Source organism: Capricornis sumatraensis, chromosome 4 (assembly GCF_032405125.1).
Source record: "Capricornis sumatraensis isolate serow.1 chromosome 4, serow.2, whole genome shotgun sequence".
Taxonomy (NCBI): Eukaryota; Metazoa; Chordata; class Mammalia; order Artiodactyla; family Bovidae; genus Capricornis; species Capricornis sumatraensis.
In genome coordinates, this window is record NC_091072.1 from 41424054 (window position 1) to 41451739 (window position 27686).

General features: G+C 43.3%; 1 protein-coding gene across 1 annotated transcript in view; it reads left to right on the forward strand.

Moving 5' to 3' along the window:
- Nucleotides 1-27686, forward strand: part of CSMD1 (CUB and Sushi multiple domains 1) — a 1675023-nt gene that overhangs the window by 879285 nt on the left and 768052 nt on the right. The window lies entirely within an intron of this gene.

Below are 27686 nucleotides of genomic sequence, written 5' to 3' on the forward strand. Positions count from 1 at the left end.
GCCTGGCTCTTAGTCATGCCAGGGTGGCTTCCTTGTGTACCCACCTTAAAGGCAATGTCCCACCCAAGCTGGAGCTCCTAGTCCTGGCCCATCTCAGCACCTGTCGGTCCTGAGCTCCCAGAAGGCCATCACAGCCAGCCTTTGGCCCTTGCAGGTATGTTACCAGCCACATCAGCCCAGGACATGTGGACCAGCCTGTCTGGGTCATCCCTGTGGTCATCCCAGGAACAAACGATACATTGGCTGTGGCTCTGCTTACAGAGCTGCACAGGATTTGAATAATCCATTTTCTCCATAAGTCCAATTATTTTTAATGTTCAGTTTTGCAGAACATGAGGTTTTTCAGGAGTATGTGCTGTGCCACATGTGCACCAATGCTCCACCACCAGCCTCCTTATGTTGTTAGAGGGTGTGGGATCATCACTGCCCATGAATAAGAGAGAGCAATGAATAAACAAATACAGCGAGGGAAAAATGATAAAACTGCCATCGTCAAAAATAACCATCATTTGACTAAATAAGAAATTAGAAGGGTGGTTGCCAGGGGCTGGAGGAAGGGCATGGAGGAAGTTTCTGCTCAAAAGGTTAAAGCTTTGCTCATCAGAGAGGGCAAAGTTCTAGAGACACGAGGTACATCTCTGTGCTTGTATTAGTACTTACCCGGTTGTACGGTAGTTTTATTCCTATTCTGAGGAGTCTCCATACTGCTCTCCACAGTGGCTGGACTGGTTTGCATTCCCATTAACAGTATAAGAGGGCTCCTGTTTCTCCACACCCTCTGCAGCGTAATTGTTTGTAGGCTTTTTGATGATGGCCATTCTGCCTGATATGAGATGATGCCTCACTGTGGTTTTGATTTGCATTTCTCTAATAAGGAGAGATGTTGAACATCATGTGGCACTACACACTCAGACATGCAGTGAGAGCAAGGATCTCATGTGCTTTTTTACCACAATTTAGAAATGAAATCACCTACTTTCATGAAGTCTTATCCGTGTATTACAGGAAGTCTCCTACACGAATCATTTTCACGGCCCTGAATTAAAGTTGTTGGCTAAGAAGATATTCATTCATGGACTAGATTTTAGTTTACAATGATCATTCATGTAAAAAAACTGACTTATTAAAGTTTCTTTTTTGGGTGTTTCTATAAGTCAACAGTTTCATAAAAACAGTTAGTATTAAAATGTATAAGCTTGTTACAGTTTACAAAAATAGACTAGGTAAATAGTTTGGTTTTTTCCTAGTGATTCCAGCCAGAATGTAAAAATTTAAATGGAGACATATTAGATTCCCTAGAGAAATGTGAATTAATTATAGGTCATTGACTGCTTTATTTTTCATTTCATATTTGTTTATGTATTCAAAAATTTGAAGGATATGTATTTGTAGGATACATATTGGTACACATGTATATATTTATTTGTATGCAGCATATTTGTTTCATAGCCTACATTATATTGAGAGGCAGTGAAGAGGATACTATATTAGACTTTCAAAAAACACTTGCAAAGAAAATTCTGTCTTTACAAAGTTAAAGAAAAATTTGAACCTCTTGCTGCTACATCAGTTAAATAAAATTCAGCATATATATGTGTGTGTGGGTGTGTGTGTGTTAGTAAATGATTATCCTTAATTTAAGAACAAGCACTGAGTTGGAACTCAGATGACCTATCCTATCAGTTTAGTTCAGTTCAGTCGCTCAGTCACGTCCGAATCTTTGCGACCCCATGAATCGCAGCACACCAGGCCTCCCTGTCCATCACCAACACCTGGAGTTCACTCAGACTCATGTCCATCAAGTCGGTGATACCATCCAGCCATCTCATCCTCTGTCATTCCCTTCTCCTCCTGCCCCCAATCCCTCCCAGCATCAGTCTTTTCCAATCAGTCAGCTCTTCACATGAGGTGGACAAAGTAGTGGAGTTTCAGCTTCAGCATCAGTCCTTCCAATGAACACCCAGGGCTGATCTCCTTTAGGATGGACTGGTTGGATCTCGTTGTAGTCCAAGGGATTCTCAAGAATCTTCTCCAGCACCACAGTTCAAAATCATCAGTTCTTCAGAGCTCAGCTTTCTTCACAGTCCAACTCTCACATCCATACATGACCACTGGAAAAACCATAGCCTTGACTAAACAGACCTTTGTTTGCTAAGTAATATCTCTGCTTTGCAATATGCTATCTAGGGTGGTCATAACTTTCCTTCCAAGAAGTAAGTGTCTTTTAATTTCATGGCTGCAATCGCCATCTGCAGTGATTTTGGAGCCCCCCAAAATAAAGTCTGACACTGTTTCCACTGTTTCCCCATCTATTTCCCATGAAGTGATGGGACCAGATGCCATGATCTTCGTTTTCTGAATGTTGAGCTTTAAGCCAACCTTTTTACTCTCCTCTTTCACTTTTCTCAAGAGGCTTTTTAGTTCTTCTTCACTTTCTGACATAAGGGTGGTCATCTGCGTGTCTGAGGTTATTGATATTTCTCCCGGCAGTCTTGGTTCCGGCTTGTGCTTCTTCCAGCCCAGCGTTTCTCATGATGTACTCTGCATAGAAGTTAAATAAGCAGGGTGACAATATACGCCCTTGACGTACTCCTTTTCCTATTTGGAACCAGTCTGTTGTTCCATGTCCAGTTCTAACTGTTGCTTCCTGACCTGCATACAGATTTCTCAAGAGGCAGGTCAGGTGGTCTGGTATTCCCATCTCTTTCAGAATTTTCCATAGTTTATTGTGATCCACACAGTCAAAGGCTTTGGCATAGTCAATAAATATTCTATCCTATACAACATTATAAATTTGCTTTTCATACGATATGAACCTCTTTAGAATCAGATTCTTCCTCTTTTTAAGGGAAAAGGATCATACAACCACTCAATTCTTTAAGTTTCCCTCCAGTGGTCATGTATGGATGTGAGAGTTGGACTGTGAAGAAAGCTGAGTGCCGAAGAATTGATGCTTTTGAACTGTGGTGTTGGAGAAGACTCTGGAGAGTCCCTTGGACTGCAAGGAGATCCAACCAGTCCATTCTGAAGGAGATCAGCCCTGGGATTTCCTTGGAAGGAATGATGCTAAAGCTGAAACTCCAGTACTTTGGCCACCTCATGCGAAGAGTTGACTCATTGGAAAACACTCTGATGCTGGGAGGGATTGGGGGCAGGAGGAGAAGGGGACGACAGAGGATGAGATGGCTGGATGGCATCACTGACTCGATGGACGCGAGTCTGAGTGAACTCCGGGAGTTGGTGATGGACAGGGAGGCCTGGCACGCTGCGATTCATGGGGTCACAAAGAGTCGGACGTGACTGAACTGAACTGAACTGAATTTTATTTTTCAGCTCACCAATATTCCCTACAAAACACTTACTAGGTTGACAGAAAGACAGATTCATTGGTAGACACTTCAATTATACCTTAAAAAGTCAGAATGTCTCTATATTGTCACTCCTCCTATAACCACTTACACATTTTTAATGAAATTGGTGGTTGAGATGATGTTTGCATGTTTAGTTGCTCAGTCGTGTCCAGCTCTTTGCTAACCTGTACACTGTAGCCCACCAGGCTCCTCTGAGCATGGGATTTCCCAGGCAAGCCCAGGCAAGAATACTGAAGTGGGTTGCCATTTTCTCCTCCAGGAGATCTTCCCAACCCAGGGATCGATTCTGGGTCTCCTGTGCCTCTAACTTTAGCAGGTGGGTTCTTTACCACTGAGCCACCTGGGAAGCCCCCAAAGGAGATGTGTGCATGTTTATTTGAAATTATAGTTCTTATCAAATGAGTCTGTTAAAAGTAGATAACTAACTTAGATGAGAAAATGTGATGGGAGAGAGTCTGCTGATGAAGTAGATCTAAGAAGCACACAGACTTTTTAGTGGGGGACATAGTACATATTCAGTAATATGTCTTCATCATGTAGGCAGCACCCTGATATCACCATCGTCTTTGCAGTCACCCGACAGAGAGCTCCACAGGCTGGGAACCAGATGGAACTCTGACGGAATGTCAAGGGCAGAGACAGCTGGGGACGCAGTTCTTCCTAAGCACCTTCCATCCTCACCACGTGGCCCCCGTGTATACTTTGTGTTTCCTGACTGCATGCGAGGCTGCGGGAGGACATTTCTTGGAGTGTTCTCTTGTCCATCATGCACCCTGACTCAGGGACCACCACACAGCCCCAGGGGGTTCACCCATCCATCACCGGGATGAAGGCACCTCCCAGGTGGCACAGGTCTCAGCTTGCTCAGCTGCTGCTGCTAAGTCGTTTCAGTCATTTCCAACTCTGTGTGACCCCATAGACGAGAGCCCACTAGGCTCCGCCATCCCTGGGATTCTCCAGGCAAGAGCACTGGACTGGGTTGCCATTTCCTTCTCCAATGCATGAAAGTGAAAAGTGAAAGTGAAGTCGCTCAGTCATATCTGACTCTTTGCGGACCCCATGGACTGCAGCCTTCCAGGCTCCTCCATCCATGGGATTTTCCAGGCAAGAGTGCTGGAGTTGGGTGCCATTGCCCAGTACACATCAATTCCATAGAACTCAGCTGATGGAATAAAGCACACAGAACAGAGAAGGGAATACCATGCAGACTGAATCCTAACCCGGCTAAGTGAACAAAGACCAAAAAATAAGTGCATGAGTCAGCATTTCACTGCTATTGCACATTCTACTTCACAGACATGACCAGTTGTAAGAGTTCTTAGAATGCTGCTCCAATTATTAACCCAGAGTATGTGTGCATGCTAAGTCACTTTAATCGCGCCCAACTCTTTGAGACTCAATGGACTGTAGTCCCCCAGGCTCCTCTGTTCATGAGATTCTCCAGGCAAGAACACTGGAGTGGGTGGCCATGCCTTTCTCCAGGGGATCTTCCTGACCCAGGGATCAAACCCGCATCTCTTATGTCTCCTGCATTGATAGGCAAGTTCTTTACCACTCGTGCCGCCTGGGAAGGAAGCCCATTAACCTAGTACTTTTAGGTTAAATAATCAGAAACTTTGTCTAGTTTCACCAGTTTAAGTTAGTGAACTCCCAGAAGCTGCGTTTCTCTTTCTCAGTCCAGTCTGTGGTGCCCGGTCTTCAAGAGGATCATAACTATTTGCTGCTTTGCTTACCCTTATGAAATGCTTTATTCCAGGCAGTCAAACCAAATGTCACAGCTATTTTGGGTGCAAAAATCCTCCTCGCACTTAGAAAGCTGTAATCTTATCTAAATTCTCCAGCGCTTCCCACACCCTTTTCCACACTCTGCTAACCTTAAAATATCCCATCAACAGAAAAAACCATCGAGGAAATTGTTCTGAGGAAAACATGAGGCCCAGCTGATTGAATTCCTTTCTTTTAGATAGATGTGTGTGTAACAGTGTCACCAAAGAGATTAAATCAGCCTTGTCTGAAAAGCACCTGGATGGCATACATCAGGTCGCCTTCTGCCTGTTGCCAACTAAAGTGGACACTAACACATCAGACGCTTTCTGATAAGCTCCAGGAGCCAGAAGCAGGTCCAGATTGGTGTCCGTTTTAGCGAAATGTTGGATACATTTTAGTATCTGTGCATTTGATGATAGTCATTTGTGAGCGTTCATTCCTCGTACAATTCAATCTCACCAGCAAAATTGGCTTCATGGAATGGTTTCTGGTACCCACTTCAGGAGGTAATTTTGAAGCATTAAGGTGGTGAGATCCACTTTTCCTCGTGAGTCAGCAGTTTAAAATGTATACTTAAAGGGGCAATTAAGGGCCAGGAAGCCTCTCAGTTGTTTGAGGAGCTTCCGAAATTTCATTCTGATGAACAACTGTTATTTCGGTCTCCTCACTTCAGGAATAGAGACTACTCATTTAGCCTCATCTGCGGTGTTTTCTGAGCAAGAAAGGGCTAGACGATGCTGCTTTGATTAATCCTGATGTATTTACATAGGGAGATAAAAGATGCTATTTACTTTGAACCTTTGATATTTGATTTGTGCGTTTAATCTTTTATCCAGATGGCACGGGTTTATATAAGACCAATCCTAATTATTTAATTCTGAGTGGTAAGGCAAAAGGATTCAAAATGATACAGAAAACGTTTTCGGCAAAAGTAAAGTGGGGCTTGGTGAATGCCAGCAGCATGTTTGCATTCAGAAAGAGAAGTTTGGAAGTTAACATTCTTTTGGGTGAAAAACTAATTAAGATTTCTTAGTTTTCATGTATTTAAAGTTCTGGAAAATATGAACTCTCAGAATCTTCAAGAACATCTTGAGGAACTATTTTTCTAGCTCTCTGTTAAATATATCTCACCGTATGACTACTTAAATTGTCAGGCCATTAATCTTCCTTCTGGAAAGAGCATGAAGATTTAGCTGAAGAGAGTTTTCAAATACCTTCAATACAATTTTGCCTTCTGCCTATGCATGTATTAGATCATCTTATTCTGCCCATTTTCCCATATTTCAAGTCATATCATGACATATGCATTACCTAAAATATTAACCCTGCTATCATCTATATTTTATTAAAATACCAACTTACTCACCAACATAATTGCTTTTGGCTATCTGAGCATAATTCACTGCTAATTTGCATGGCTCGTTTAGTGGGGTAATTTTACATCAAGCATGGAATGAAATCAATGATAGTATAAAAAAATAAAAATGACAATTTAGACAATCTATCGCTATGCTCCTAATTGGCATTCATCCATTACAGGTTTTCTGAAGCCCCTTCTCTATGGTGGATTGTTACAATTTATAGCCATGCTGATACTTTAAAATAACGAACACATTAAAAAATCAATAGGAAATCTGAAGTCTTGTTCCCTAAAAGCTCGAGCAGGTAGACGTCACTCTTATTTTCATTACATGTTAGGAAATATAATGTCAGCTCTGGTTCATGGACCCTCTCATACACTTTACAAAAATGTAATGAAAATATTTTATTTCTCTGAAAACTAGGTTTAAAGAGCTTTAAACCTAGTTACATTTGGAGGAGGAAAAGAAGGGCAATTTGTTACAAACGTATTGATCCTGCAGTCATTCTGGTGCCCAGAAAAAAGTGCTGTGAATGGCAAGCATAAGACTCACCAACCCCCAGAAGCAACATTTTTAGGAGTCTTCCTAATCAGGGAAGCCCTTCCCCACTTTTCCTACAAACGTCCACAAGCTGAGTGTTTTCTCAACTGTGGATTCAGTGATAAATCAGAAACACGTGGGGCAGTCACGAGAAACTGTAAAACACTAGTGCTCGGAGTGTAAAACAAGCTCTGTGACACTGGAGCGCAAACTTCATCCCATTTTCACACATTTCGAGAAAAGCAAGGGGCTGCTGGGGAACTGAGGTCCGGGCCGATGTCCAGAGGCAGCCAGGGGGAGGACAGCACGGGAGGATGGGGCCCCGGCTGGGGCAGTCAGGACGCAGGCGTCTTTCCTGCCCCCCCACGCACTGGGGAAGTGGGGTCTGGGAGAGAGTGGCCATCCCCAGTGCGTCTGGCTGGTGCAGAGGACCAGAGACAGAGCTGCAAGGTGGAGGGCCTAGTAACGGTGCAAGTGGAACGATGTAACTCAGGTGCTGAGCTCCCTGCATCTGTCTCTGCTCCTACCTCATTACAAAGTGAGCTCAGGCAAGTGGCCTCTGCACACGCCCCACAAATAGAAAGAGGTACCAACAGAATACTTTGGCCACCTGATGCAGAGAGCCAATTCTTTGGAAAAGACCCTGATGCTGGGAAAGACTGAGGGCAAGAGGAGAAGGGGATGACAGAGGATGAGATGGTTGGATGGCATCACCAACACAGTGGGCTTGAATCTGAGCAAACTCCAGGGGATAGTAAAGGACAGGGAAGCCTGGCATGCTGCAGTCCATGGTGTCAGAAAGAGCGATATCACTTTATGTGCCAAGAAGAAATCAGACAAAATCCCCCCTTCAAGGAGCTCATATTTTATAAAGGAAGACAAATTTTTAAAATTAAATAATAAGCAAGGCACACACATGTATACAAATATGTATATGTGTATAGTTGTGAACATGTATGTGTATATGTATATACATAAACATGTGTGTATAAAAATGTACATAAATATATACAAACTAAAAGGCCAATATCTTTATCTACTATCTCTCTATCTGCCCATGCACTTCTCTAAAATCAGTGCTGCTAAGCTCCTTGGAGGAAATGAGGAAGAGGACGTGAAACAGGACAGGCTATCAGTACTACAATGTCATGAGGTTTGACCAAAGTCCGAGAGGAGGAAAGAAAGGCCGCTTTGATCATATCTGAAATTCTAGGCAGAGGGCAAAGCAGGTTCAGAGGTCCTGGCATGTTCAAGAGGGCAAGAAGCCAGTGTCTCCAGGGCTGAGCCTGTGATGGGATGTGGCAGGGGTGGGGTCCAGGAAGAACAGGGGTAGAAAGGTGTGGGTCCCTGCAGAAAACCTTTAGATTCTAGGTGTAATCCCAGTGAGTTTTGCTCGAAGCTGGGATACGGTCTAATTTGTGTTTGAATGGTCTGGATGCTGTGATGAGAAAAGAATACAGGGGCCAGTGATAGAGGCCAGGAAGCTTCACAGGAGGCCATGGGTCCAGATGACCTGCTGAGAAGTGGTCAGACCCAGATGGGCTTTGAACACGGAATCGTGGGTTATGCTGATAAACAGAGTATGAGAAGGAGAAAGGAAGAGGGGCAGGACAGGAGGGAATTTGCATAGAAAGACCTGCTGGGCAGGGAGGTGGGTCTGCTCTGAGAAGGCTGCTGAAGCAGGTGGGGGAGGAGGGCATGTGGGCCAGGGCCCCAGGATAGCGGTCCAGCTAGCATCCGCGAACACAAGCATCGTCCGCCCACAGGCAGCGTCGCAAGCCGTGAGCCTGAATGGACTCTCTGGGAGGGTGATCACAGGATAGGGAAGAGGCCCCAGGACTGGCCAGGGGTCAGCCCTGCCCCCAGCAGGATGCCATCAACCCCACAGTGGAGTAAGGATATAGAATGAATTTGCAATGCAAGTCATGTGGTAATTGAACCGCAGAACCTATTTCAGTGACATCGTGGTTCCCACCCCACCACCGAATCCCTCATGACTGTCACTGAACCTTGACATTAGGGACATGCGTCTACAAAGGGAGACATTCTAAGATGCCTTTTTTTAAAAGTTCTCCTCGCTTTCCTTGGCAGGATGCTATTGGTGATAGTACACATGACCTCAAACAGGGTCCTTTCCATGGCACTCATGGATCTGTGGCACGCTTTTTAGTCCCCAACACATGGTTGGCTTTCAGCCAGTGTGCAGGCACCTACCTGACCCACCCCCACCCCCGCCCCGTTCTGGATGCTCAAAGGTCCGGAACTAAACATGGGGATGCAATCTGCCATAACCTCCATCCTGGCTCACCTTGTCTTATTTTCCCTTTAAGTCTTATCTTGGCTTTAGATCTTCCAGTGTTTAACAAGCATCTTTGTTTTTAACTTGTTTTGCAAAGTGTTATCTAAACCTTTCAAACCCCTCTTTTTGGACTTAAGTTTTGTGTAAATTAATGAATTCTGCTTTACACATTGACCCTGCATCACCCTCATTGTACTGATTAGAATAGTATGCATAAATCTCTTCAACAAAATTTAAGTCTAATTAACAGAAATCAAGATGTTATTCTTTTTAACCTGAGCACCAATCACAATGACTTTTTCAATAGTCTGAGCTGTGTGTTCCATAGTTCAAAAGGGGTGGTGAAAATCTGAAATAAGTTCAAAGTTGAAGAAGATTAATGAGCCAAAAGCAGAAGAAGAAGAAGAAAAAAACAGCATTCTGACAGCTAAAGAAGGAAATGAAAGATTAATACTGATTCAAGTCTGTGACATTCATCTGTTTGTTTATTCGGCCTCCCCAGTGCCCCATGAGTGGTCAGTGCAACAAAGCACTGACACAGGCTGTGTGTGTGTGTGTGTGTGTGTGTGTGTGTGTGTGTGTGTCACAGAGCACCTGCCTTCAAAAATTCACATATTGCCTCCTGGGGAGATGACAGACACTCAACAACTAGTGATGCTATAAGACCTAAGGCGCTATCCACTCTCCAAAAATGCAGACACTGTGGGAATGCAGAGAAATTCCATTCTAGTTGGGGGACTCCTCAAGAAATTAGAGAAAAAGTAGTCTTTGAGCCAAGTCTTGATGGGTAAGAAACAGAAAAATAAGATTGGAAGATCGTAGGTGACAGTCTAAGGGGGGTAAACCCACTCTCAGGGTCTAAGAGGAAACGGACAGGGAATGTTAGACAGGGAGTGTCAGGACTGCAGCTTACTTTGGGAAAATAGCGAAAGCACAGAGTTAAAAAGTGTACCTGTGGTGGATTCATGTTGATGTATGGCAAAACCAATACAATATTGTAAAGTAATTAACCTCCAATTAAAATAAATAAATTTATATTAAAAAAAAAGTTAGTTTGGGTAGAGAAGCGACTCCGTGGTAAAGAGTTAAGAGAAAATGGGTGTGGATTCTTTCACAGGCTCTTGCTAGCTTCGTAACAAATTCCTGAACTTCACAGATCCCCAATTTTATATGTAAAATTAAAATAATACCAGTGTATAGAGCAGATCTAGTTACTACGTTCTGAGAAAACATATGAAAGGGGCTGACAGTTGAATAATACTTATTTTGGGTTAGCTATTATTTCCCATTATCATCATCATTACCGATTTTAGAGAGTAAGTGATCAATTAAGATGTTGTGCTATAATCTGGTAAAGAAACAGCAAGTCGAAAATCTAATAAACCTGCAAAAAGTATTTAACTTGCACTTATTTTATCTTTGCTAAAAGTATGTAAGGCAAGTGCCCACATCCCCAAGTTACAGAAGAGAACCCGAGGCTCAGGCCAATTGCATGCTCTGGTGACGCATCAGATAGGACATGGCGCAGAGGAGGGCTTGCCGAGCTGCCAGAAGGTGCCTCCAGCACTCACGCGCGTGTTGTGCAGGAGACCATGATAGTGGCTGTCACAGACCTGAGGGGCCAAGCGTCCACCCATCATTGTTGAATGGGTTATGCTTTGTATATTCTCCCTTCTGAGGATGCAAGAGGAAAAGGAAACACCCATGTGGGGCTAGAGGACTCACATAAGAGCATCTGATGCCCACTGCCTCGACTGAGAGGAGGCAGGAGTCTGCACCCCACTCCCCTCCTCAGGTCCATGAAACTGGGGGGCAGACCGTCAGCAGTCCAGCCCTGGCTGAACACTGTAATTTCCCTGTGCCAGTGGATTTTACACAGCCTGTTGAGTCACCTCCTGGCTTATTGTTGTTGTTCAGTCACTCAGTCATTTCTGACTCTTTGTGACCCTATGGACTGCAGCACGCCAGGCTTCCCTGCCCCTTTACCATCTCCTGGCGTTTGCTGAACTCATGTCCAACCCAACCATCTCATCCTCTGTTGTCCACTTCTCCTCTAGCCTTCAATCTTTCCCAACATCAGGATCTTTTTCAATGAGTCGGCTCTTCGCATCAGGTGGCCAAAAGTATTGGAGCTTCAGCTTCAGCATCAATCAATCTTTCCAATGAATATTCAGGGTTGATTTCCTTTAGGATGGACTGGTTTGATCTCCTTGCAGTCCAAGGGACTTTCAAGAGCTTTCCCCAACACCACAACTTGAAAGCATCAATCCTTCGACACTCAGCCTTCTTTATGGTCCAATGCTCACATCCATACATGACTACTGGAAAAACCATAGCTTTGATAGATGGACCTTTGTTGGCTGAGTAATGTCACTGTGTTTCAATACACTGTCTAGGTTTGTCATAGCTTTTCTTCCAAGGAGCAGTTGTCTTTTAATTTACATTGGCTATTTTCATCCTATTCATATCTGGGTCAGATCAGGGTGGCGGCAGCTTCAAAAATTGGCAGACAAGTGTGAGGATAGGCCATGTAAGAATATTCTCAAGTAATCCCTTTACTCAGAGCAAAGAGTTCCCAGAGCACTTCGGGAAAGAACAGGTGGGCCAGGCTGGATACCACTGGAGCCAGCCTGCAATTTCCCCTTCACCTTGGGTCTTCAGCCCCCCATGCCCCTGCTCACCTCCAGCCCTGCTGAGTCCTCAGAGGACTGGGTAGGGGTGGCCCCACTCTGAGGCCCACCCCCACCCCCGCTCCCTGGCTGCAGGACTGTGATTCTGCCCCACTACTGTTGTTCAGTCACCCATGTGAGCAGAAGTATAAAAGCCCAGACCTGTTGAGTTTGGGGAAGTCTGTGAACCCCCAGGTTCTGCTTGCTTCTTCCAGCCAGCCAGAAAAAGAGTCTCACTTTGTGCAAAAAGACTCTACTCTGTGTGGAAAGTGCTCTGAATGAAAATTCTCCCTTTCAGGCTGCTTGGGCAGAGCGTGCAGAAAAGCACCCTGAATTTCAACGTGTTCCTCCATGTCTAGGATCCAGGCGTGCAGCCCCACAGGAAGGACAGTTTGAAACCAGGCTCCCAGCAGCCATGAGGGGAGGCCTGGACTGATTCATAGACCTGAGGTGTCAAGGGATCCAGATAAACATGACTGACTTCCAGAACCAAAAGAGGCTGACCCGGAAACAGGCATGTTCTCTGTTTCAAACGCTAAGCTGGGTGCTCAGTCACTTAGTCATGTCTGACTCTGTGACCCCTTGGACTTTAGCCACCAGGCTCCTCTGTCCATGAGATTCTCTAGGTAAGAATACTGGAGTGGGTTGCCATGCCCTCCTCCAGAGGATATTCCCAACCCAGGGACTGAACCTGTGTCTCTTGGATTGAAGGTGGATTATTTATCACAGAGCCACCTCGGAAGCTGTACCAGCTAGCAATCAGCACGTGTTTGTTTTGTTTTTTCCTTGTTTTCACAATTTGGAGACCATTTTTCAAGATCCTAAGAATTCAACACCCTAGCCATCCCATGTCTATGCAGACATGTGTGAAATGCACAGTCTGCCCAAATTGAAGAATCATGGGGATTTACCTCCCAGCAGAACAGGAAACTCACCAGGCAATCTGAAAACAGTGAATTTGGTCCTAAAAGTATTTTGAGACTAAATAATGAGTTACATCATGGAGGTGTCACAGTCATAGGGACATAAGTTATGATTTTATGAAACATGGATGACAAGGGCTTAGGGAGGTGCAGTTAGTCATAACAGAAAAAAAAGGTAGGAGCCCCTTAATGCTTCCAAAGATTTCCTCTGTATCAAGGAAAAGACGCAACTGCATACAGAGGGGACTCAAACTTATAAAGCATATTCTGTGGCCTCAGGTAGTTTTTAATCTCACGGCAGGAACAGAGGTGGTAATGGTGTTGACATGAGAAAGAACATGGAGCAATGCAATGAGAAACACGTGTGCTCAAGGCTCAGCAAAAAGGTGCCAATTAAATTGGATCTAAATAAAGGAACTGATGGATTATCAAATATATTCATGGAGCAGCTTTGAAAGGCTTCTTCTCAAAGCTGTTTTTTTTTTTTTTTTTTTAAGAGAGAAAAAATGCTTAAAAAAAAAAAAGTCTTAAAGAGATGCATCGCTTTTGACCCATAAATTTGACTTCTAGGAATTGGTCCTAAGGCAATAAGGCAATACATGCTACTCATTATAATGTGGTTTATTATGAAATTTGTTCAGATATCACAAGTAGCATCACGTAACTACACTAGGGCACTGGTTAAACAAGTAATGGCATATTAATTGGATGGGGTAGTACATAAAATTCACAAATTAATATGTATTGATGTAGAAAGAGTTACAAGGTTCTCTCAAAGAGAAAAGATAGATTTCCTAAATGGTATGCAAATTGGCATGCCATTTTTAATATCTACCTGCCCATGTCTCTATGGGAAAATATTTAAAATATTAGATGCATGTTGTGTCTAATATTAATTTCCCTCATCTTTTTTTCCCCCTTATTTATTATTTACTCATTAATTGTAGAAGAAAAAATAACCCAGAATATCAGTTTGAGCTACATCTCTCTGGAATATTCTTTTCTGCCAGTGAATTTTTTTAATATAATATTTAGTGGATTTTATCCAATTTGGTACTAATGTTTCTTAACAAAATTTCACTCCTTCTAGTTCTTTATAAAGATAATTTTTTTTCATGAGAGTACTGTGTCTTTATTTATCTGCCTCTTATCTTTCCTTCATCTCTTGATTGACTATTCCTTGCCAAGAGGAATTGTGAGTTAGATAGAGATTTCAAAGTCTCACGCATGGTGTCAGGGGAAATGCTTTCAAATATTACCATGAAGCATTTGACTATAGTTATTGTTATTGACTTATAGAGAAGGAGAACAGGTGAAAATTCAAATTAATTAGAATAATTCCCTCCAAGTGGTTGAAGTTCCACTAGCATCTCTGTAGATACTGAAAGTTTATAGAAAAAAGGCAAAAGGAAAAATAAAAGTACTCTTTGTTTTTTAATCCATTTAGCTGGAATGTGAAGTCAAGTGGGCCTTAGAAAGCATCACTATTAACAAAGCTAGTGGAGGTGATGGAATTCCAGTAGAGCTATTTCAAATCCTGAAAGATGATGCTGTGAAAGTGCTGCACTCAATATGCCAGCAAATTTGGAAAACAGCAGTTTCCAGGCCACAGGACTGGAAAAGGTCAGTTTTCATTCCAATTCCAAAGAAAGGCAATGCCAAAGAATGCTCAAACTACTGCACAATTGCACTCATCTCACACGCTAGTAAAGTAATGCTCAAAATTCTCCAAGCCAGGCTTCAGCAATATGTGAACCGTGAACTCCCTGATGTTCAAGCTGGTTTTAGAAAAGGCAGAGGAACCAGAGATCAAATTGCCAACATCCGCTGGATCATGGAAAAAGCAAGAGAGTTCCAGAAAAACATCTACTTCTGCTTTATTGACTATGCCAAAGCCTTTGACTGTGTGGATCACAATAAACTGTGGAAAATTCTGAGAGAGATGGGAATACCAGACCACCTGACCTACCTCTTGAGAAACCTATATGCAGGTTAGGAAGCAACAGTTAGAACTGGACATGGAACAACAGGCTGGTTCCAAATAGGAAAAGGAGTATATTAAGGCTGTATACTGTCACCCTGCTTATTTAACTTCTGTGCAGAGTACATCATGAGAAAACCTGGACTGGAAGAAGCACAACCTGAAATCAAGATTGCCGGGAGAAATCTCAATAACCTCAGATATGCAGATGGCACCACCCTTATGGCAGAAAGTGAAGAGGAACTAAAAAGCCTCTTGATGAAAGTGAAAGAGGAGAGTGAAAAGGTTGGCTTAAAGCTCAACATTCAGAAAATGAAGATCATGGCATCTGGTCCCATCACTTCATGGGAAATAGATGGGAAAACAGTGGAAACAGTGTCAGACTTTAGTTTTTGGGGCTCCAAAATCACTGCAGATGGTGATTGCAGCCATGAAATTAAAAGACGCTTACTCCTTGGAAGGGAAGTTATGACCAACCTAGATAGCATATTCAAAAGCAGTGGCATTACTTTGTCCACAAAGGTCCATCTAGTCAAGGCTATGGTTTTTCCTGTGGTCATGTATGGGTGTGAGAGTTGGACTGTGAAGAAGGCTGAGCGCCGAAGAATTGCTGGTTTTGAACTGTGGTGTTGGAGAAGACTGTTGAGAGTCCCTTGGACTGCAAGGAGATCCAACCAGCCCACTCTAAAGGAGATCAGTCCTGGGTGTTTTTTGGAAGGACTGATGCTAAAGCTGAAACTCTAGTACTTTGGCCACCTCATGCGAAGAGTTGATTCATTGGAAAAGACTCTGATGCTGGGAGGGCTTGGGGGCAGGATGAGAAGGGGACAACAGAGGATGAGATGGCTGGATGGCATCACTGACTTGATGGACATGAGTCTGAGTGAACTCCGGGAGTTGGTGATGGACAGGGAGGCCTGGAGTGCTGCGATTCATGGGGTCGCAAAGAGTTGGACACGATTGAGCAACTGAACTGAACTGAACCCCATAGTTATAAATAAGGAAAATCATAAGTGACCAGAATGCCTAGGAAGCCACTGGATCTGTTTATCATCTATCAACACAAACATATTCTTGGAAAGCAACAAGCATGCAGCAGCCTCTCCTTGGACAGCATGCTCTATATATACACACGGATATGAGGGTTAGACCATGAAGAAGGCTGAGAGCCAAAGAATTGATGTTTACAAACTATGGTGCTGGAGAAGGCTTTTGAGAATCTCTTGGACAGCAAGGAGATCAAACCAGTCAATCCAAAAGGAAATTGATCCTGAATATTCATTGGAAGGACTGATGCTGAAGCTGAAGCTCCAATACTTTGGCCACCTAATACAAAAAACGACTAATTATAAAAGACCCTGAAGCTGAGAAAGATTGAAAGTGGGAGGAAAAGGGGACAACAGAAGATGAGATGGTTGGATGGCCTCACTGACTCAATGGGCATGAGTTTGAGTAAGCTCCAGGAGATGGTGAAGGTCAGGGAAGTCTGGTGTGTTACAGTCCATGGGGTTGCAAAGAGTGGGACACGACTTTGCGACTGAACAACAGCAACATACACAAACACTCACACACACATATATGTACAAACTCAGCCCCAGAAGCTATAAAACAAAGCAGTCCTGCCATTCACAGCTCTGTGGAGCTCCCTTGTGGAACTCATGCTAGCAGCCTGGATACAGGCTCACACTTCTCAGTATGCTTTGATAGCTGAGTGGCTTAAACAAGACATTCAACCCTACCTGCAGAAGGACCACCTGACAAGCAGGAGTAGTGAAGGCCTGCAGCCCTGACTTGGATCAAGGGCAGAGTGGCATCTGCAGGCCATCAACCGCGTAGGAGGCTCTCTCCAGAGTCCCCAGCAGTGGGTCCTCCTAGGCTCTCCAAGAGACCCACCTGTTTTCCATCTCACCTGGGCTTCTGCACATTTCCAGGAAGCATCCAGGATTCACAAGCCAGGAGGAGGTCAGCTCATGGGCAAAGAGGTGTACTCTGGGATGGGAGTCGGCCTCCACCAGCCCTCATAGTCCTGCCGACTTGCACTGGTGTGCGCTTTCAAGATCTAAAAGGCAGTAAGTTCAAGATTCAGTATAAATGAAATGAATTTACTTGTCATGTGCTATAGGCTAAATCTGTAAGTCTTAGTTCTATGTTTGTAAAATGGGAAAAATAATTTCTCTTCAAAGTAAAACCCACAGCAAAACAAGAAAATCTAGAGGCCTGAATGGCCACTGCCCACCTCTCTGACACTGAGAGGGATGGACCTGGAACAGAGGACAGCATGCTGAGAAAAATAAGCCAGACACAGATGAATGTGCATGGTCTCACTTATAATCTAAACAAATCACACACACAGAAACAGAGAGGCTACCAAGGGCTGAGGACTGGAAAATGGGAAGATGCTAGCCAAAGGTACAAGCCTCCCTTTGTTAGATCAGTAATTTTGGAAATCAGTGTACAAAATGGGGACTCTAGTGAACAACACTGGATTACTGGATTGCATGCTTGATACTGTATTACACACTTGATACTGTATTACATACTTTAAATTTGCTAAGAAGGTAGATCTGAAATGTTCTCACCACACACACACACACACACACACACACACACACACACAAAGGTAACTGAGGTAATGGTCATGGTAGTTAGCTTGATTGTGGTCATCATTTCACCATGTATAACATATATAAACTCATCACACTTCACACACTACATATATACAAAATTTTTTTGTAAATTATGCCTCAATAAAGCTAGAAAAAATAAAATGTAAATAGAATTAATAGTTTAAAAAGAGAGGCTAAACCATAGACAGTTCTCTATTGTTGTCTCGTGGTTCTGTAGGTTTGACTTCTGAGATCAAGGTGATGCTAGGCTTGCTTGCTTCTCACGGCTATGGAGCAGGATCTGTTCCAGGCCTGTGTGTGCAATGTGCACACAGCCGTCTTCCCCCTGGGTCCTCACATGGCCCTTGCTCCGCACGTGTCTGTGTGCTAATCTCCTCTTCTTATAAGAACACAGCCATATGGATTTGGTGCCACCCTCATGACCTCAGTTTTCTCTAATTATGCCCTTAAAGATGATGTCTCCACAAGTTAGCTCCTAACACCTTCAATCAGACTGACCGTATACCATGTGAAATCATGGACAAGGGCATATCCCACTTCATATTCCTGGTGAGTTACACCAGCTTGGGCACACAGAAGGTCATAAATACATTTGAAAAACTGAGGTAATATTATCTTCATCAATCTGAAGTGGAAAATTGTTTATATTTTTGGAAAATTTTTATGATGATACATGCTTTGTGTATATCTCATATAATGCCTCACTATCACAATATGTGTCATATATCATATACATACCTTGCATAGAGTTGAGTGTTTATTGCATGTATAGATTGTTATTCAGTCACTAAGTCATGTCCGACTCTGCAACCCCATGGACTGTAGCACACCAGGTTTCCCTGTGTTTACTATCTCCCAGAGCTTGCTCAAACTCATATCCAGTGAGTCAGTGATACCATTCAACCATCTCATCCTGTCACCCCCTTCTCTTCCTGACTCCAATCTTCCCCAGCATTAGGGTCTTTTCTATTGAGTTGGCTCTTCACATCAGATGGTCAAAATATCAGAGCTTCAGCTCTAGCAACAGTCCTTCCAATGAGTATTCAGGACTGATTTCCTTTAGAATGGACTGATTGGATCTCCTTGCAGTCCAAGGGACTCTCAAGAGTCTTCTCCAACATCACAGTTCAAAAGCATCAATTCTTTGGCTCTCAGCTTTCTTTATAGTCCAACTCTCACATCCATACATGACTACTGGGAAAACTATAGCTTTTACTATATGAAGCTCTGTCTGCAAAATGATGTCTTTGCTTTTTAAGATGCTATCTAGGCTTGTCATAGCTTTCCTTCCAAGCAGAAAGCATCTTTAAATTTCATGACCACAGTCACTGTTCACAGTGATTTGGGACCACAAGAAAATAAAATTCATCACTGCTTCCCCTCTTCCCCTATCTATTTGATGGGACCAGATGCTATGATCTTCATTTTTTGAATGTTAAGTTTTAAGCCAGCTTTTTACTCTCCTCTTTAACCCTCATCAAGAGGCTCTTTAGTTCCTCTTTGCTTTCTGCCATTAGAGTGCTATCATCTGCTTATCGAGGTTGCTGGTATTTCTCCTTGATTCCAGCTTGTGGTTCATCCAGCCCAGCATTTTGCATGATGTACTCTGCATATAAGTTAAATAAGCAGTGTGACAATATATAGCCTTGACATACTCCTTTCCCAATTCTGAACCAGTCCATTGTTCCATGTCCAGGTATATATGGATAAGCCCAGAAAGCAATCATCTTTCCCTGAGTCTCATTGCTGCTAGGGTGGAAGTGCATTTTAAAACAAAAATTGAATCTTTTTAGGATGGGAAGATGTCCACAAGATAGGACACTTGCGAGGTGACCAGGAGTGTCCAGTGCACAGTGTGTGTGTGTGTGACTTTTCACAAACAGGAGTCTGTGGGTCCAAGAGAGTCAGTGCAGAGGTGACCCAGCTGGGAGAGGTTCAAATGCAGGTGGGAGTGCCTCTGAAGTCTGCATTTGTGATGACTAGAGGACCATAGGGTCTGCCCATGAGGGAGAAAGCCTGGGTCAGCCTCGTGAGGCTCCAGCAGCTTGGGGCCTCCTTGCAGAGCTGTGGGTGGAGGGAGGGAGCTTGCCGTGATGGCACTCGTGGCCTGAAGGTGACAAGTGGCACATGTGACCAGCTGGGAGGAGCAGCCACAGACTGATCCCAAAGGCCACGTGTCCCTGTGTGAAGGGTAAGCAGGTTTGCAGCAGCCAGACCATGGCCCAGCTGTGTCCTGGTCGATGTGGCCCAGATTCCAATGACTGCAAGAGTCAGGGCTGGGCCCTGGCCCCCCGTGATTAGGGACAGCTCACCTCCTACCCTCTTGTACCCTCAAGAGGTGTGTGCATCTCCCCAGCTGGTTACATAAGAAAACATCATTATGTCAAGTGTGGGAAAACGTTTCCTAAAAAAAGAGTAGACTCATTTAAAACCATTGAAATGCACAAGGCCAAGACTCATCTGACCCTGAGATTAACTGGAAAAACATTTTTTTTTTTGTAGTCTCTTAATATATATTGCTAAAAATAACATCAAAGAGGAAATGGTGAGTGATCCAGAAATTCAATGTTGTGGTTTCTTTTTTTTTTTTTTTAACTGCACAGTCTTAGAGTATTGCCTATGTGCATTTATTATAGGAATCTTTAAATAATGTGTTTTTTAATAATCAGCAAATCATATGGACATGCACCCATTCCTACAGCCAACTGCTAACTGTTCTGAAAGTCTGGGTGATCCAGGAGGCAAAGAACATCGTTTCCTGTTGGCCCACCTGACACCTGTCTTTTCAGCTGGTGTTGAAGAACCTGCCGGAATGTTAGATGGAGCTGGGGGTTATACGGAAGGTTTCATTCCCCAAGTGGCTGACTCAGGCCCAGACTAGTTTTCTGCAGCTGGGACGTTTGGTACAGATGTGACCTCCTGTCCCCTGCACACCAGATCTCCTACACTGTGCAGGTTTCCAACAGGAGGAATCACCCTTAGGCCGGGAAAGGAGAGCTCACCCCTAGGCTGCAGCTGCCCTGCTGGCCTCCTTCCGCGGTCACTGGGGTGGACGAGAGGACCACAAGACCTTCTGCTGATCCACTGTCAGAGCCCTGTCTCTTAACTATCTTTCTCAATAGACAGCAAGAGCTGTCTGCCTGGGCCATTTTCCAGGCTTAAGTCTAAGTGAGTCCCTGACATTTAGTCCTTAAGCTTTGGAGGACAGGCTCTTCTCTGCCTGACCTTTGGCTTAATGCCTGCTGCCTAATTTGCTGAAGCCCTGCACACATTTACGACCTGCTCCTGCCTCCCTCCTGTCTGGGCTGGGTTCATCTGCCCCATCTCTAACAGGGTCCATAGTCCACCTCCTCCTGCTCCCTTGAAACAGATGAACATTCTCACTGGCTTCAGTGAGGTGCCTGTCACTGCTCTGGGCCCCTTGAATGTCACAGACGCAACAAGAAGAAGATGTCAGAGCTGACTTATTTAGAGTTCATACGTGGCAGATCATGGTGCTGATGAGACATTGCTATGTATGAGAAGACAGGAATGGCCTTTTCTTAATGATCTTAACTTTTTACCATCTTAAACTGTGCTGCTATTTCAGGAGCTCACACTATGAACAAAAACAAAAGTATAGAAAAACATTTAAAAGGGATTTATTTAGAGACTCCCAGGTGTGCAGAGCAGAGCAAGGATGAGGGAAATTAACATGGTGCCAGCTGCACCCTCAATGGGCTCACAGTTCATTCCAGGAACCAGACATCCACTGGGCCCCCAAAAGCATAAGATGGACACTTACAGTTTCCATAGAACGTTATGGGGCACATATGAAAGGATTCTAAATGCAGAACTGGTTAACTGTGCCTGAAATAATAAGAGAAAGATTTGTGGATAAAGTATCTCTTGCAAAAGTTTTGAAAACTGAGAAGAACTGAGACAAGCAAATATCATAGGGTGGATAAAATTAGCAAGAGGGAAGGGTGTAGCCATGGGAGTCTCTTAATGATAGAATCTTTGGAAGAGAGACAGAGAGAGAAAGAGATTGTTGTCCAGGAGGGAGACCTTTGTCTTAGGAGTATGAATGCCATGAGAGAGGAAGAAAAAAAGAGCCTGACAGAAAGCATCAACTTGATGAGAGGAAGTACTGTCTGATGGAGAGGTCTTCCCCTTTTTAATAGGTGGTGAGTGTTCTTGTTTTGTTGTGGTAGTTGCTTTTCCAAGAGGGTATATGTGTATGTGAGGAGCCTTGGGAATAACTATCTAGAAATATTTGTATCTAAATATGGGAGTATAACATGTGTATATATACACACATTTGTAGCTGGTATACGTATGCACTCAATATGCCAGCAAATTTGGAAAACTCAGCAGTGGCCACAGGACTGAAAAAGGTCAGTTTTCATTCCAATCCCAAAGAAAGGCAACGCCAAAGAATGCTCAAACTACCGCACAATTGCACTCATCTCACATGATAGTAAAGTAATGCTCAAAATTCTCCAAGCCAGGCTTCAGCAATACGTGAACTGTGAGCTCCCTGATGTTCAAGCTGGTTTTAGAAAAGGCAGAGGAACCAGAGATCAAATTGCCAGCATCTGCTGAATCATGGAAAAAGCAAGAGAGTTCCAGAAAAATATATATTTCTGCTTTATTGACTATGCCAAAGCCTTTGACTGTGTGGATCACAATCAACTGTGGAAAATTCTGAAAGAGATGGGAATACCAGACCACCTGACATGCCTCTTGAGAAATCTGTATGCAGGTCAGGAAGCAACAGTTAGAACTGGACATGGAACAACAGACTGGTTCCAAATAGGAAAAGGAGTCCGTCAAGGCTGTATATTGTCACCCTGCTTATTTAACTTATATGCAGAGTACATTATGAGAAACGCTGGACTGGAAGAAACACAAGCTGGAATCAAGATTGCCAGGAGAAATATCAATAACCTCAGATATGCAGATGACGCCACCCTTATGGCAGAAAGTGAAGAGGAGCTAAAAAGCCTCTTGATGAAAGTGAAAGAGGAGAGTGAAAAAGTTGGCTTTAAGCTCATCATTCAGAAAACTAAGATTATGGCATCCGGTCCCATCACTTCATGGGAAATAGATGGGGAAACAGTAGAAACAGTGTCAGACTTTATTTTTTTGGACTCCAAAATCACTGCAGATGGTGACTGGAGCCATGAAATTAAAAGACCCTTACTCCTTGGAAGAAAAGTTATGACCAACCTAGATAGCATATTCAAAAGCAGAGACATTACTTTGCCGACTAAGGTCCGTCTAGTCAAGGCTATGGCTTTTCCAGTGGTCATGTATGGGTGTGAGAGTTGGACTGTGAAGAAGGCTGAGCGCCAAAGAATTGATGCTTTTGAACTGTGGTGTTGGAGAAGACTCTGGAGAGTCCCTTGGACTGCAAGGGGATCCAACCAGTCCATTCTGAAGGAGATCAACCCTGGGATTTCTTTGGAAGGAATGATGCTAAAGGTGAAGCTCCAGTACTTTGGCCACCTGATGCAAAGAGTTGACTCATTGGAAAAGACTCTGATGCTGGGAGGGATTGGGGGCAGGAGGAGAAGGGGACAACAGAGGATGAGATGGCTGGATGGCATCACTGACTCGATGGACATGCGTCTGAGTGAACTCTGGGAGTTGTTGATGGACAGGGAGGCCTGGTGTGCTGCGATTCATGGGGTCGCAAAGAGTCAGACACAATTGAGCGACTGAACTGAACTGATGTATATTTGTATGCACACACATACTTTGATGCTTTCGAACCATTGTGCTGAAGAGGATTCTTGAGATTCCCTTGGACTGCAAGGAGATCAGACCAGTCAATTCTAAAGGAAATCAGTGCTGAATATTCATTGGAAGGACTGATGCTAAAGCTGAAGCCCCAGTCCTTTGGCCACCTGATGGGAAGAGCTGACCCATTGGAAAAAACAATGATACTGGGAAAGATTGAGAGCAGGAGGACAAGAGGGCAACAGAGGATGAGATTGTCCTCTGGATGCCATCATCCAGATTGAAGGGCATCACTGACTCAGTGGACATGAGTTTGAGTAAATTCCAACAGACAGTGAAGGACAGGGAAGCCTGGCATGCTACAGTCCATGGGCTTGCAAAGAGTCAAACATGACTTTGTGACTGAACAACCAAAATAAAAGTGTGCTTTTAATGCATAGCTCTTTTTTTCATTGTTATTACTATTCTTCCTAGATAAGGACTACATTTTACTTTCATTGTTACCTTCTTCAGTGCCCCAAATAAGGTTTAGGGTGGCAGCATTAGAAACTCAATATAAATACATATACATATTTGTGTGTGTGTGTGTGTGTGTGTGTGTGTGTGTATTCATAAGACAGCAGATTTAACTAGCAGTATGGTGAATAACACCCTATTAGAAACATGGAATTTCAGGAACACTTCATTTGCTTGGATTATTCTAGTTAACTTTGACAGAACAGAGATAAAGGAAACATCACTCTCTGAATCATGTCAGTTAAGCGTTCACAAGAGCACAGAAATAACACAGCTTCCAGATGACTTTTTTCCCAGCCTGACAAGCAGCCCATCTCTTGGAAGTAACAGGTGTATGAAATTCCTTAGTATCCTTAGGGAGGCTTGGTAATTTTCAGTCCGTGTGGATAGTATTCGTGCTTTCTGTCTTCTTAGTCATTGCCATTAAAGAGGTTTAACCACCAAGGAACACCCCGCAACTTGTGTGATGATCTTCTAAAGCGTGAGAAAACTGGCTTAACGTCAGAAGAGTGCTCACACAGAGCGCTCTGGGAAAAAAGACTTTAGCATTTCCAAATGCATTTCAGAAAGTTATCTTGGCAAGTTGACTCTATAGCTTCCAAGTTACATAAGTAAACAAATGAGTCACAGATGCAGGGTGTGATGTTTGAGAACAGTGTGCTCGCCCTTTCACCATGCGGACAGGGAAAGAGGAGCTGATGGAGGTTAAGTGGAAAAAGAGACGTGATGGATATATTATAAATAGAACCCCAGAATTTATGGTAAAGCTATTTGGAGAAAATGGAACTGCCTGGACAGTTCTATTTTGGCTCAAAGACAGTCATCGTAACTTTAAGCATCCCAGGAGCCCTTTGTTCATTTATTTTTACTGTTGGCAGAAGCGAAACCTTGAAAGAAATGAATTTAACAATGGATTAAATTGCTTAATTTGGCCTTCTTGAATAGAATTTTTAGAACTACCGATTCCGTTAGCCGTATCTGTAGGGACTGCTCAGTGTCCTCACTGTTGGGCTTCATGAGGTTTCTGACCTGGTTTGAGGTGCTGCAGAAATGGAACACATTTACCAGCTCCTGCAGAAACACCATTCCCTGGCTGATTGCATTGGGGTGTTCTTTTCCCCCTCACCGTCATCCTTTTTAAGTCCAGACATCTTTGATCCACTTGATTTTACCAGGTCCTTTGTTTCTATAGGTTCAAAATAAAGCTGTTAGTATATTGTACACTAACAGATAAAGACCTTTTAATGCAATCATTTCCTCTTTTCCCTATAAAGTGGGTCTGTTGTATCTTGTACTAACCACATCAAGTTCACTATCAACCCATAATTTATGTCTCACTTCCCAAACTACTGATTTGTTAGAAAACCAATTCCAGCAGATTTAACAGAAATACAGCTAAGAATTGTAGGGGATTTGCAGGAGATCTCACCACAACAAAAACAGATGTACAGTCACTGATAATTACTGGCAGGGTTTAAGCAGCACTGGTTCTCAAAGGTTATTAACAGGCATAGAGGGACGACACGTCCTCCTCTATATCCTTTCTTTCAGGACTGCTTCAGACTGAAAAGTAGGGCACACGCATTAAAAGGTTGTAGTTCTTTCCCATTACCACTGTAACAAATTAACGCAGACTTGATGCCTAAAAACAAGACAAATGTTTTACCTTATGGTTCTGCAGGTCACAGGTCTTACACAGCTTTTGCTGGAATGAAATCAAAGTGTCAAGGGCTGTGTCCCACCTGGAGGCTCTCGGGGAGGATGCACTTGCTTGCCTTTTCCATCCTTTAGGGGGTCACCCTCCTGCCTTGGTCCAGGACCCTTTCCTCATCAATGACCACCTGTGGAGTTCTCACACACCTGGCTCTGACCCAGTTTCTCAGACGCATCTCTCTCGAACTCACTCATTCTGTCTCCATATTCCACACTTACAGATATTTCTGATTACATTGGGCCACTGTATCGCCCAGGGTAACCTGTGACACCATCACATCATCATGGTGCCCCTTTCTCCTGTAAGCTAACAGTCCCAGGTTGTGGAGATTAACATGTAGGCACTTGGGAGCTGTGACCACAAAGGTATTCAGTTTCAATTCTTTACTTCTAAAAATCCTCTGGTTACCCAGGACCTTAGTAAGTCAACGGCATCATCTGTGGCTTGCATATTAGTCAACTTTCCTTAAATTAGCTTGTAATGAAGGAATGACTGACTTTGTAATACGATCTTTGTGTTAAATGGCACCTCCAAGCTGAGCCCCTGCCCTTGGGAAGGTAAGGGAACTACCAGCAATTACAAGAATAGGTCTTGTATGGAATCACCACCTGCCCCTACAGTCCCCTCCCCATAAAGAGGATGTATTTGTTGAATTCACACAGCTGAGTCTAGAAATTCATGCATGTTAATTCACCCTGGAGTATGATTCACTTGCATGGTTTAGCTCCAACCACAGAGAACAAATGATATAATTGTTACTAAATCCTCACCTTTGATTCTGCATAAAAGAAGTCTGCAGAGGATTTGTGCATTTGTGAATGCATACACTGGTTTGATATATATATTGTAACTATCTTCCTGCTTCGTATTTTACAAACTGGCTCATACATAATAAAGCAGGAATCAGATCTGGCCCATAAGCTGAGAATGATTGTTACATTGTTAAGTGGCTTTAAAAAAATTAAATGAATAATATTTTTTTGGAGAAAAATCACGTGAAACTTAAATGTCGTGTCTGTAAGTAAGGTGGTTGAGACATGGGGGTAGCTTTGGTCCTTCAAGGGCAGAGGTGAACAGTTGCAACAGAGGCATTATGACTCATAAACCCTAAAATATTTCTGCCTGACCCTTTCTTGTCGAAGTTTGTCCATTAACTCAAAACTGACATTTCTATGGGTAAATATTTGCAAGATATGGGGGTGACAATGGGATTTGTTTATGGCATTGTTAATGTTGACATGCAACTAATGGGTAATTCAACCTAGCTTTTGAGATCGGAATTCCACTCAAAGAGAATCTAATTGAGAATAAGCAATATTTTTTAAGCAACAGCACAACAAATGTGGATTTCCGTTATAAAAATTTCAGTGAGTAGATGTAGGTGAGTGGGATGGATGTGGGTTTCTGAATCCAGATTCACTTCTCTTAGGCATTGTCACTAATAGGCAAAGAGGTAGGTGACCTGTTTCAAATAAAATTTGTAATGTATTCTGACCAGGAAAAAAAAAGTGAGGGAGGGAGCCTTCAAACAAAATATTCCAATGATTAAATGTCCCCTGGAATGGGTCATATCCAGCATCACTAGTCAGTACCACACAAATCCTAGCAAAGAGGCAGATCTGAGTAGTGAATTACCTCTTACAGGAGATTATTTCAAATAGCGACATAAACACTGTTGCAATTGGTTCCAGTCAAGGTTTGGCTTTTCACTTTTAATGGATGCTGTGGGTTTGTAAGCCTGAGAGCTGAAATAGAGTACCCTGACATCAAAAAGCTCGCCTGTGTATTTCACTGGACACAGCTTTTCCTCAAGGTAGCAGAGCTAGCAGAGATATGCTCTACATAGCCAGCCTGAAATTCTGGGAATAGAATATGGTTTCCAGTTCAAGCAGGCAGCGGTGGGTGCTCCAGCCCCAAAAGGGCCCTGCCAGCTTCAGCTGCGAGGCAGTTTGTTCACCTCTGACATATCATCTGCATGAATAAGCATCACTTTGAAAATAGATTTGCAGCTGAGATGCAAAGTAACTCTGTGATACATAACCACATGCAAGTAATATCAAAATGCTTTGGGAACATTTACACGGCATCTGTATTGTCTCTTTAAAAACCTTAATATAGGTCTTTTCAAGTCCAGTTTACAGACTGGAAAACTGGGGTTCAGAAAGGATAACCCAAGGATATAATGTCTCAGTCA